This window comes from Lygodium microphyllum, chromosome 6 (assembly GCF_053477565.2).
Source record: "Lygodium microphyllum isolate KBCC chromosome 6, Lygodium_microphyllum_v1.1.10, whole genome shotgun sequence".
Lineage (NCBI taxonomy): Eukaryota > Viridiplantae > Streptophyta > Polypodiopsida > Schizaeales > Lygodiaceae > Lygodium > Lygodium microphyllum.
In genome coordinates, this window is record NC_141140.1 from 121,611,993 (window position 1) to 121,624,829 (window position 12,837).

Genomic DNA, 12,837 nt, shown 5'->3' on the forward strand with positions numbered 1-12,837 from the left:
GCTACAGCGAAAGAAGAAGAAGACCATGGAGTAAAGGATGAAGAAGAAGAAGAAGAAGACCACCAGGATCAGAAGGACAAGTCTCACCAATCCTTCTATTCTCATGATTCTGATAGACTTTTTTAGCTTTGCATTGCCTAGCCCAAAATGCCTCTATCATATGCTTGTAAACTCCTCATGCAGACTTGTACTACAGCCTCTGTACACTTTGTGAGGCCCCTGTTATAGCCTCTGGATGTCCACCATGTTTGTGGTATCCACACTTAGCCTTATCTGTGACAGTCTTTGGTGTTTTGCCATGTTTATGGTGTGCCCACACTTTGCAAGTGTTGCTCTCACTAAAGCCTCTACACACTTTGTACTTCTGGTTGTGATTGAGGAGGGATGTTGAGATTTCTACAATCACACCTACTTAGCCTCTTTGTATGGAGCAATGTGGACTCAGGACTAGAATCCCATAAGCACAGTACGAGAAGCGCTACCATCCAGTTCCTATAAAGTATTGTACTTACTCTTTTCTAATGCAATGTCATAGTACTTTTGTCCTTTAGTAAAGTCTCTGTGTCATTGTCAGTCTATACACAAGATTGTGTTTATGAGTCCAAGCTTCCATCTTGGAACCTAATTCACTTGTGTAGCAATCAGTCATGTTAGTGTCTTCATGAACTCACTCTTTCTCTTCCAACCTCCATAGCTTCCACCCCAAGCCATGTTCTAGATCCATGTTTTTAGAATCGAGCCAATGCCTATGATGTCCATGAGGAGTGGATAGGCTCCCTTGGTGAGCTAGGGAACCATATAGTCAGCAACCCCCTTCAAATAGCTAAACCTAAGGTGGGAGTAGCAATTGAGGTTGTTGGTTATGAATCTTCTACATCTATTATCGTGGAGGAAGTAAAAGACATAATGAAGTATTATATTGACATGATTATAGAATAGTACTATCAAATTGCAGTAGATGTTAATTTTCTTAAATGACACTAGAATATGATGGGCACTAGAAAGCCCCATGATGTAGGCCCATCAAGATTTAGTTATAAGCGGTGTGGTGGTTAACAGCTTCCATAAATTCGTCCACATGGAAAGTGTGGTATATGTGAAAAGTCACGGTAGATGGCCAATACATGTCGAAGTAGAATAAGTTCACTCTAGTAGGGAAATCAACAACTTGGACCAATAAATCATCATTCAAATGATGGAAACACTCAAAGGGATGGCCCTAATCAAATTTTGCAAAAAGGTAAAGCCTAATGGGGTTAGTTTGATAGAGATGCTTCCAATCAGTGTGAGAATACTACATTAACGATGTTAGAGCAATTACTAGGGGTCCAAAAAATGAAAAAATATCACATCATTAACAATGTGAGAATAGCACATTAACGATGTTAGAGCAGATACTAGGGATCCAAAAATGAAAAAAAATCAAAAGGCCAACCCTAGCATGAGCAAGGCTAATCCTAAATCTAGCAATATTGATAAGAAGGTTGTCAATCCTAATACCCATGTGGGTCCTCTCAAACTGAATGGTGATTTTGAGGAGCCTTGGTAAAGAGCAAGCACAAATAAAAAGCGAAGGAAGTTATCAAGATTGTTAGGAAACAAAGGGAGAGGATGGTTTGGAAAGAAAATAAAGATGTGACAAACTTGAGTTTGACATAGCAAATGATCTATATGAAGTCAAGCTAGATGTTAATTTGTTACATTTAATTTGATTATCACTAAACATTTGCAAGGAATTCAAGAAAATCCTATGATGGGATACATTGTAGAGGTTGTTGGTGTTAATCTAGTAGATAGTGAATGGTGGAAACACGTGGAGAAGCATTTCCTTAAGCTTATGCCAAATGGCATCTTGATTGAAAGTGTAGTGGTAGACCCTATGACTCATTCGTAAATAGAATGAGCATGGATTTATTGGAGAGGTTAGATTTACCTATTCAAAAAGATGTCACTACTGTTCTAAAAATGGCAAGTGATAGTCTAAGACAATTGAAAGGGCTGGTATCCAGGGTGCATGTGATAATAGCTCACATTGAGTGTGTTTTGGACTTTCATTTGATTCAATTTTCTAGAAGACCAAGCTATCAATTATGCTTGGACAGCCATGGATATTATGCTCTAACTGATTGGTCGACATCCTAGCTGGTCAATTAATCTTTGGGTGTGGGTTGAAGAGGACAATTGTAGATGCCTACCTTGAGCAACCACTGAATAAAAGGGATACCTTTTGAGCTAAGGGAGCCTCTTTTTGAGGAGTTAATGCATTTAAGAAAGGTTGGCCTGATCTTCCCTAGTATGGAACACACTGAATGGTACTCGCTAGTTGTTATTATTAGAAAGAAAAAACCGCATGTGCATGAATTTTAAGGAGCTAAACAAGCAAATGGTTAAGTACTACTATCCTTTACACTTTATTGATCAAATTTCAGATCAATTTGGTAGGGAAAGAGATGTATTGTTTTATGGACTATTTTGTGAGCTATAACCAAATGGCAATAGCTAAAGAAGATAAGCTCAAATCAACATTCATTATAGTCTTTGGTAATTTTACATACCATTTAATGGCTTTTGGTTTGTGTAATGCTTTTGGATCATGGCAGAACAAGACAACTAATAAGAGATTTGCAAATATCTTCCTTGAGGAGATTAAGGTCTTTATAGTTGATTTGGAGGTTGCTAGGACCCGTGATAGACAATTTATTGTCTTACACAAGTGCTTTGAGTATCGTCACGAGTATTGTATTGTGCTAAATCCTCAAAAGTGTGTATTCGAGGTGCCTTATGGGTTATTGTTTGGGGCATGTGGCGAGTGGCTATACTGAACATAAAAAGGAACCTAATATTATATCAATGAGCCCACCCACCAGCCCTACAAAGGTTCATGACTTTATTTCATCAATAGGTTATAATCGTAGGTTCATTGGCTAAGAGTTCATTACCTTTGATGAATGTAATATCGCATAGCCATGTTTTTGAGTGATCTAAACCATGCAAAGTGGCATTTGAGGATGTCAAGGTGGAATTATCTAAGACACTAGTGTTAAAGGCTCCAAAAAGGGGTGAAGTCTTTTATGTTTTTACGGTTGCAAAAATGCATAGCATTAGTTTGCTACCTATCCCAAATCTAGGAAGCATAGCTTTATCATCCAATTTCTTTCACAAGTCGAAAGTTAGGTGTTGCAGCGTTTTGTTATAGCTATTTAGAAAAAAGTTTGTTTGGCCATGGTTTTTTCCACCAAGAAGGTCAAACATTATATTCTTTGTGAAAAGGTGGTATTTTCACTAAGGCTAAGGGACTATGCCTATTGCTGAATAAGCTTCAGGTTGCATGGCCAAGTGGTTAGTATCCTTGCAAGGGCTTGATTATGAGATTCAAAGCAAGCCATCAACGTCGCAAGTTATTGTTGAATGCTTAGTAGATTTCAATGTTATCCACAAGCAACCTAATAGAGAATCTTTCTAAATCTGAGAGGAGGAAGATCAAGTAGTAGAGATACTTCACTTTTCCTTAATAACATGTGTCCTGTACAGAAGGGGTGTGGATGAAGTTTATCGTCAACGTGTGATGCTTAAGGAAGTACCATTCATTTTAGAAGAATTCTATGATTCAACATGTGGTGGTAATTTTGCTCGGTGGCATATCACCCAAAAGGCTTTAGGTACTTGATATTGGTGTCTGATGGTTTTCCATGACGCTTTTGAATATGTAAAGCATTGTGATGTTTGCTACAGACATGATGCTAGGGGAAATCGTAAGTGGCTACTTAACCCCATTCTAGCAACGTTACTCTTTGAAAGGTAAGGCATTGATTTCATTGGACTGGTGTATCCTTTATCCATAAGACGAAAACAATATATTATTGTGGTGACAAAGTACTATACAAAGTGGTCTAAATCCCATACCATGATGAAAGGTAATGCCAAGGAGATGGCAATTTTCATTCTTAAGAAAATTGTATGCCCTTTCGGTCCATCTAGACAGTTTGTGTGTGATTGTGATACACATTTTTTGAATAAGTTTATAGAAGTGTTGATGTGATTGAAGCTCTAAAAATTAAGCGTAATAAGATGATACCTTATAATACCTAAGTGAATGGGTACATAGAGAGCACCAATAAATAGTTTGTGGAGTTTATTTAAGACTATGTCAGAAGGTAATCATGATTGGGATAAAAGACTTTATGTGGTTGTTTGGGCATATAACACGACTTTCAAAAGAGTGACATGCCACACTCCATTTAAGCTAGTATATGGGGAGAATTGTGTCTTGCCTTTCAAGAGATTGAGCTTATAGTGTAGTTGGCATTGAATCATTCTAGGTGAAAAAAAAAGCATTACAAGAATGGCCAACTTCCTTAGCACATCTTCATGAGATTAGATTGCATGACTTATTACATTAGGAGGTGGGAAAGAAGTATATAAAAGTACTTCATGATTTGTGAGCTAAGAAATATATTATGATGCCTGATGGGAATTATTCGTAAGAAAATTAGAACCCAAGTGGGATGGTCCTTATAGAATTGTATGTATAGGGAAGCATGGCTCTATAGCACTTCTAAAAGATTTGCAAGGGGTAGAGTTTAAGAATAAAGTAAATTTTAATAAGCTTGATCCATATTACATGTAGAGATTGATGTGAAGCTTGGTGCCTTTGCACATGTCTCATGATTGAGCTTAAACTTGCAAAGAGTACGAAGGCCATCAAATGGGATTATTACTTCTATATATTGAGCATATGCATTCAGAGCAACATTATCACCAAGGAAAAATACTTTGGTGGAGCAAGGGTTACCACTTCACTGAGTGGCTAGATGGTTCTTTTATATGGGATATTAAGGTCTACTACCACCACTGTCATAGGGTATTTTTGAGTATCCTTATTGAGTTTAGTGAGGAGGGAGGTATTGTGCTTGTCACACATCCCCTCTCTAGTTTAGATTTGATTATCATACATACAAATAGGTTGATCTACATGGTGTGATACATTCATGAAGCTTTAGTCTATAGCTTGTATTTTGATGGAGCTTCTAGAGGACTTGCCATGCATGCAAGTGTAGGGGTCATCATCAAGGGGGACGCCATCGTCAAGTGATCATGAAAATTTGTTTTTATCTTAGTGTTGCTTTTACTACTAGCATGGTAGAATACAAGGGCTTATTAATGGGGCTACATTTGGCCAAATGTGGTGGTATTCATTGGTTGCTAGTGAAAGGCAACTTGCAATTGGTGACCAATCAGTTGAATGGGTCCTATAGTGTATGAGATCCCATCTTGTGCATTTACCATTGTGTTTCACTTTACACGCTTGAGACATTCAAGCTAGTGACTTGCTAGTTGATTTCCCATCAATGGAATTGTTTTATAGAATCCCTAGAAGATTATGCCTACATCGAAGATGTATTATTCAACTGTGGTCTCGAGGGTTTTTTATGCAGACTCATGTAGGCTAGGATGTCCTTTGGCTCAATGTTCATTTGATAGTAAGGATAGCCATGGAGTATTAGTCCCTTAATGGCCCTCATTTTAGGGTTCTAATCTTGGCTTTTTGATCTATGTTGTGGGTTTGAGCATTTCATTTTGGGTTTCATTTGTTTGTAGCTATATCTTTTCCTATCAATGTGCTTATTTAAAGGCACATTTTGTAGGATTTTTGAAGCATTTTGATAAAATTTACAAGCCATTTGAGTGGAAAATGAGGATTCAAGGCACAAATGCAGTGCATTTTACAAGGTGACCAAGGCACAAGACATGGGACATTTTAAAGCTAAAGATGCAATGGACTGAAATTTTGAGTCTTGAAGTAGCTAGCCAACACTTTATCATTAATTTCATGCACTTGATATGCAATTTCATGTCAAAATATAGTTCAAGTGGAAATGTGGTATGGGCAGCCAAAAAGACCCAAATTTGGCCAATTTGTGAAAGGATGTAGACTAATTTTAAGGGGTATGGGCCAAAGGCAAAGGGCATAAGTAGTTTTGGACATTTGAATCTTGAAACAAGAGAGAAGGGGGCTGGGAAAACATGCCATGTTACTAATCAATTTCTCATCATTGCTTCCAGTCCTCTTCGATTCTTGCACATAAGACATGAAAAATAGAATGTACTCATCAAGTGCTTAATGTTTATACTAATTTTCTTTTGTTGAAATGGAATATCTCTTGTGCTATAAATCTATTCTTTCTCTCTCCTCAAATCTATCGGATGACCGATACGGCATGAAAGGAGTGACACAGAGGTCCAAAATTAACCTACTCGCAATGTATTTGCGAATGACCAATACTGCGCAAAAGGAGTGAAGTGAAGGCTCAAAATTAACCTACTCGCATCGTATTTGTGGATGATAGATACGGCGGAAAGGAGTGAAGTGAAGGCTCAAAATTAACCTACTCGTGACATTTTTGCGGATGACCGATACAACGCGAAAGGAGTGAAGCTAAGGCTCAAAATTAACCTACTCGCGCCGTATTTGCGGATGATCGATACAACAAGAAAGAAGTGAAGCGAAGGCTCAAAATTAACCTACTCGTGCCGCATTTTCAGATAACCAATACAGCACGAAAGGAGTGAAGTGAAGGCTCAAAATTAATCTACTCATGCCGTATTTGCAAATTACCGATATGGTGCGAAAGGAGTGAAGTGTAGGTTCAAAATTAACCTACTCGCGCTGTATTTGTGGATGACCGATACGGGGCGATGTGATAGTCATTGAACTCGACATTGCTGTGTATTCGCACCATATGTGTAGATGGAATGTCACTCGGGCATTGTCTTTAGCACTCGTGGATTCAAAAAGTGAGCCATGTAAGGTGGCATCGATCTTTTATACCTGTGGGATAGGCAACACATGGCACTGTTTTATTGGCTAGGGTTTGCGTGGGCCATCCATGTGGCTGTTGGTCTATATATATAAGTAATAAGACATTTATGATTTTTTTGGCAAATTATCAAGCCTAGCTAGAGTTGAGGTCCACTTTCAATTTTTCATATGTCAATTTGCAACATTTCGTGCACCCCTTGATACGAAACGAGGCGACATATTGTAGATCCCCAAATACGAAGCGAGGAGGTATTGTTCTTGAGTTCACTTTCACACTTTCGCATTGTATCATAAATTCGCAAATAAAAAGCGAGGAGGCATTGTTCGTGAGGTCCGGTGCACACTTTCACGTCGTATCGTGCTTTCACTCATGTCAAAACCTAAGGATGTTGCAGGCTTCCAAAAGCAAATCACCCCTATTAAGAAAAGAAGAAGATTGTCATCAAGGTCAACAAGGGCTTCTGATTATGTTGCCTTCTCCCCTGAAATTCCCACATCTTCCTCCCCTTGTTCAACAACAAGTGTGGGAATGCCTAGGAAGTCTCTAGTCAAAGGCAAGTCACCATTGAGGGTTTTTGGATTGTCTCAAATCACATAGGATTCTCCATTAGAAAGGCTCCTAGACTTTCTTCTTCATAATGGCATGGAGTTATCTTATTACAGAACTGCAAAGGATATTTTCAACCCTGACTGAACTCATGCAAGAAGTTTTTCCTGGAGGAGTTTGCTGAGTTTGAAAGTCTTGCATTTTTGGTAGTTGAAAAGAATGCAAAGGAATATGTTCACATACCTATTGGAGCTCACCTTCAGAGAAGGCTTTGTTTTCAAGAAAGTGTACATCTCATTCTCTTGACAGATTTTGTATCTCAGATTTATTTTGTTCTGCTCATTCTAAGAAATGCAGGCTAATGTCAAAAACAGCTGCATTCATTACATATACTCTTGTTAAGTATCCTGTTAAATTTTATGAACAACAATTAGAGGGTCCAAAATGTTCCAGCTTCTGCCTTTTAGACGAGGTAGCAAATGACAAGGATGCAGATGAATGTTTGGACCTTGAGTAAGAAACATATATTATTGGCAACTCATCATTTGAGGGAAAGTGTTGAAAAATAGACAAATGGTGTATGCTCGAGGAAGAGATGCCTTGAACCCCATATGCAAGTGAGGAGAGTGGAATAACCCAACTTCTATAAAGCATTGTACTCGACTATCACTTTCATAATGATGAATTCAATATCATGATGCTTTCCTCTTTCAAGTAGATGTTGCCCAATTCAAAGCTGAGACCATTATTGAAGAAAACCATATAAATGTAGATCTTGTATGTGACTCTTCTTTTTATACTTTTGCTTCACTTCCAACTTTCCCTATCAAGGACAAGGAATACATACTGCTAGCAAACATCCAATGGCTCTTCAATCTTAGGGTTATTGTTTACAATCATTGCAGCGGCTTCTAATGCTACAAATGGCATTGTTGATCGAAAGAATAGTAACTTAAACTTGACACCAAAATTACAGATGGCAAGTTTATTGAAGCAGGGGATGCGCTTTCTCTTTGTTTTCGTAAGGCAAAGAATGCTGAGAAAGAGTATGGGATTACTAAAGAGGAGCTCCACGGCCTTCAAGACCGACTTGGAATTTCCAATTTTTGAAGAGAAGAGTCACAATATGTTAAAGAATTGGAAGATACCAATGAGGCACAATCATCAATTAACATATGGAATCCAACTAAGCTAGAGAATGATGAAAATCAATTGGTACTATTATCTTGAATTCTGTAAGATATACATTAATATGTTTGATTTCAACATTCATTTGATATTTATATTTTTTAACAGTTGGGGATTGAAGATTTTGATAACTTCTTGGGACAGGGTAAAGGGACGAGAGTTGGCATTAGTTCACTGAAAGATGTTGCACTTGGCCATTACTTAGCAAGGATTGGTCTGCATATTTTCTTGGTATTTCATAACATCTCCCTCAGAGGAAGCAACATGGCCTATACTATGTATCAAGGCACTTACAAGGCTACTTGGTTTCTCTGGGTTATAGTACAATGCACACAAGGTGATGTTTTTGGAGAAGACTGTGGCAATTAGGATTTTTGGTTATGGTCCTGGTTTCTCTACTTCTAGAGCATGATACTTTCTGGCCCTCTCATCTTATGATTTAGCAGCAAACCGAATTGATATAAAATCAATAGTTTGCTATAACAGAATAAAATTTATGTGTTATAGAGGAAATATCCCACAAGGAGAGGATGATGTAAAGGCTCCCGAGAGCTAGCTTTGTACTTTTCTTTCTTGAAAAATACTATGAATTCTCAAGTTGAAGTATTCATTCTTTGAAGCTATCATCAAAAAAACCAATTGAATAGCTCCTCAAGTGCATTGCTTTTTGTAGCTCCTCCTCCATGTCTTGTGCTTTAAAAAAACCTTGTACATGCTTGATAGTGAGATTTTTCCATGCCTTGGCTGCTATAAGTTGCTAGGGGGCCTTGCTCCTCCACAAAGTAAGACCCATGGATATGAAGGATATGCTGTAAATTCATAAGAGTAACGACCATTTTACGCCAATGGAAATTTTATCGAAGAAATCTTGGAATAAATATTCTCTCTTACCAAATAAAATGTGATATATTTTTCTTCCCATGCCTCCTTTATTGCTTGAACAAGATTTGTAATCAAACATTTGAACTCTTCTGGATATGTGTAGGTTTTCGTTTGTTGCTTGAGGAGCTTTAGGAAGACATCAAGGTGTCTCCATCCTTAGAAATGCAAGTTGTGGTGTGCTTGCAACATTTGTCGTTATTCCACACATCTCTCTCCAATACTCCCAAGTAATGCTCACCTGTTTTTCTGTACGGTTTTCTAAAAAACGTCTAGCTTTTTAGCCTCCCATTGAGACATCAACTAAGGCATCTCTTGTTTTCTCTGAAAGTGTTGGATCTTTTCTTATGCGAACTTGACCTCCATGAAAACCCATTTTGGAGAGTAATGCCTTACATTTGTCATACGCTCATCCGATAAAGAAAAAGGCTTAATTGAGTATGCATAGTCGAGATGTAACCTGATACGTTTATCAATAATTCTAATCCATGCATGCAAAGTATATGTATGAACATTTGTAAGAGGAATTGAAAGAATTAGATCACATATATCTTCCTTGTTTTTTGTTTTACTTAGATCTATAGAGTCTCTAGTTGGGACTCTTCTTATAGGGCGCAAGTTTCTCCAATCTTTAGACCCAACACTTTCCATGCAATAAATACAAGGATATTTTACATTTGCCCCATTACATATTCCAAGCATACATTTGATAGTTTTCAAGTCAGCGCTCATGTGCCATTCCACATTAAATTTGCCAACCCCATCAACAACCAACATTTCTCCTTCACTTTGAGACCTAATCATGTTTGGAATACTTGTATGAGTAAACAACCATTTCAATGTTTGATGATTCTCAATTGGTACCTGAGCTACACACCAACCCACCAAATCTCCATCTCAGACTGGAACTTATGCACTGGTGCTTGACCCCCACCATTACTATATTCCAATACCTTGTTCATGATGCAAATGATGAATCTTTTCATCTTTTGTCCTTTTTGAATCTGTGCTTCATCTAACTTCAAGAAGGCAAACTTTTAAACACCGTGACATTTCTCTAACGTGAGTATACATGTGAGCCATTGCAATTTGCACTCTTCTTAGATCAACTCATATATTGTTAAAAGCATTGTATTCAAAACTAGATTTTCTTTTTGTCTTTTCATATTGCATAGATGCTTCAATATGAATATATTCCCCGAAAACTTGTGAAATCTTACAATTCATGGCAGTCCTTGCAACTGATACTCTTAGGACTTGAGGTAACCCAAATGCAATTATTCTATTACATTTTAGATTTTTAAACCATAATCTTGAGATAGCTCAATAATCTTTTTGACTAATGCCCACAGTATCACATGTCTCTACAATTTCATTTGGTTTTAGTGTATCCTTTAAGTCCTTAACCAATCCTTTGAGAGTTGGGCCTCTCAAATTCATATTCTGAGGTGACCTAAGAAACCTCAAAATATCATTCTTATTCATGGTCTCTTTATAAAAATTGATTCTCTCCTCACTCTCTCGAATATTAATACCTAACATGTTAGAGACATATTTCTTTACAAGATTCAATCTTCTTTTCTTTACTCTCACACAAGCTAGTTATATTTTTTAATGATCACTTTCTCTCTCTGAATCCTGTTGGAGTTTTCTTTAAGTGTGCTAGCTTGTCTTGTAATGACTTATTAGCATTTTTCAAAACTTCAATCTTATTTGTAAGCTAAAAAATGCTTATCTATGCAATAAATAATGCTTTTCTCATTTCATTCATCTGAGCCATGTATGTGTAAGATGTAGAGTATAACATTTTACAATAGCCAAGCATCCCATTATAACCTTCCCCAACATATCTCACGTAGTCATGAATATTAAAAAAATTAGGAGGTTTACCTATTGAAGGATCCTTGGGATAAATATTTCCATCCACCCACAAATCTATATGTTTATTTCCTTGAGTTCGCAATCGATTGGCCTCCATCTCATCTGTTAGTACTCGAAGATGTATACTTCTCCAAGTTGAATAAATTAGATCTAGTTGGATGGTAAGTTTATACTTGCATGTTCTCGTATCTGAATTACTTGCAGAGGTATTTCTAAACATTTTAGAAAATCAACAATCATAGTGATAAGAAAGTGAGCACAAAGAAAAGAACGATGAAAGAGAATGGAGAAAGAGCATGTGAATAGAAAACGTGGGAGTAGATAAACCGCGATATAGATGGACATTTCTTGAAAATACAAATTCGCCCCAAGTTCTAAGACAAAAAATGGCCGAAAAGGTGACCCTGACATAAATTAAAGATGAGGGACAATTAATAGCTGAGCTCTTTAATGAATTCAATATTCTCTCATTTGTCACATGTAAGCAACCAAATTTGGCATTTTCATTCTTCCAAAATCTCAACTAATTAACAACTTAATCATTTTCTTACAAGTGCCTTTTTTGAAGTGTTTTTGGCCCTAATGGGTGGCAGAGTTGAAGAGGAGGTATAGTCTAATAAACCTCCCTCATATGCACACTTGCAAGTCTTTGGATATGAGTCTTTCTCCTATATTCCTAAAGACATGTGCAATAAGTTGGATCCGAAGTCTATCAAATCCATCTTTCTTGGGTATGGTAATGCATGTGAGATGGGCTACCACCTTTGGGATCCATCAGCTTATAAGGTTAACCATAACCATGATGTTATTTTTCATTGAAAAGCCTTCTATTACAATACAACCAATCCTAGTGAGATAGCCACTGCAATCATTGATGATATAATGGCCCAACTTCGACTTGTTGTGTAGGATCATGATATTGGATAGAAAAGATAGGTTGTATAGGCTCCACAATTGATTCTGAGGTGCTTCACATCCTCTTAACCATTATGAGCCCTCTATGGATTATGTCATGTGATAGAATTTGGTGAGCCACTTACCTATGAGGAGGCTATGCATAGAGATGATGCTCATTCTTGGAAGAGAGCTATGTAATTTAAGTTTGATTTTCTATAGACGAACCATACATGGGACTTAGTTTCCTTGCCTGATGGAAAGTGTATCCTATAATGTGGATGTACAACTCCCTTGTGGTCAAGATAACTACCCTACGCTTGATATTAGCATTAGTTGTTCAATTGGATTTGGATCTTTATTAGATGGATATTAAGATGGATTTTTTACACGGAGACTTGCATGAGGACATTTATGTGCATCATCCTAAGGGCTTTGTGGAAAAAGGTAGGGAACACCCAGTGTGCAAATTTAAAAAAAGTCTTTATGGTCTTAACTAGGAACTTAGGGAATGGTGCTGTAAGTTTGATGCTTCCATGAATTCACGAGGGTATTCCCGTAGAGATATGGATCCATGTCTATAAACAAAGAAGCCCATAATGATAGCCTTATTATCTTGGTACTTTAA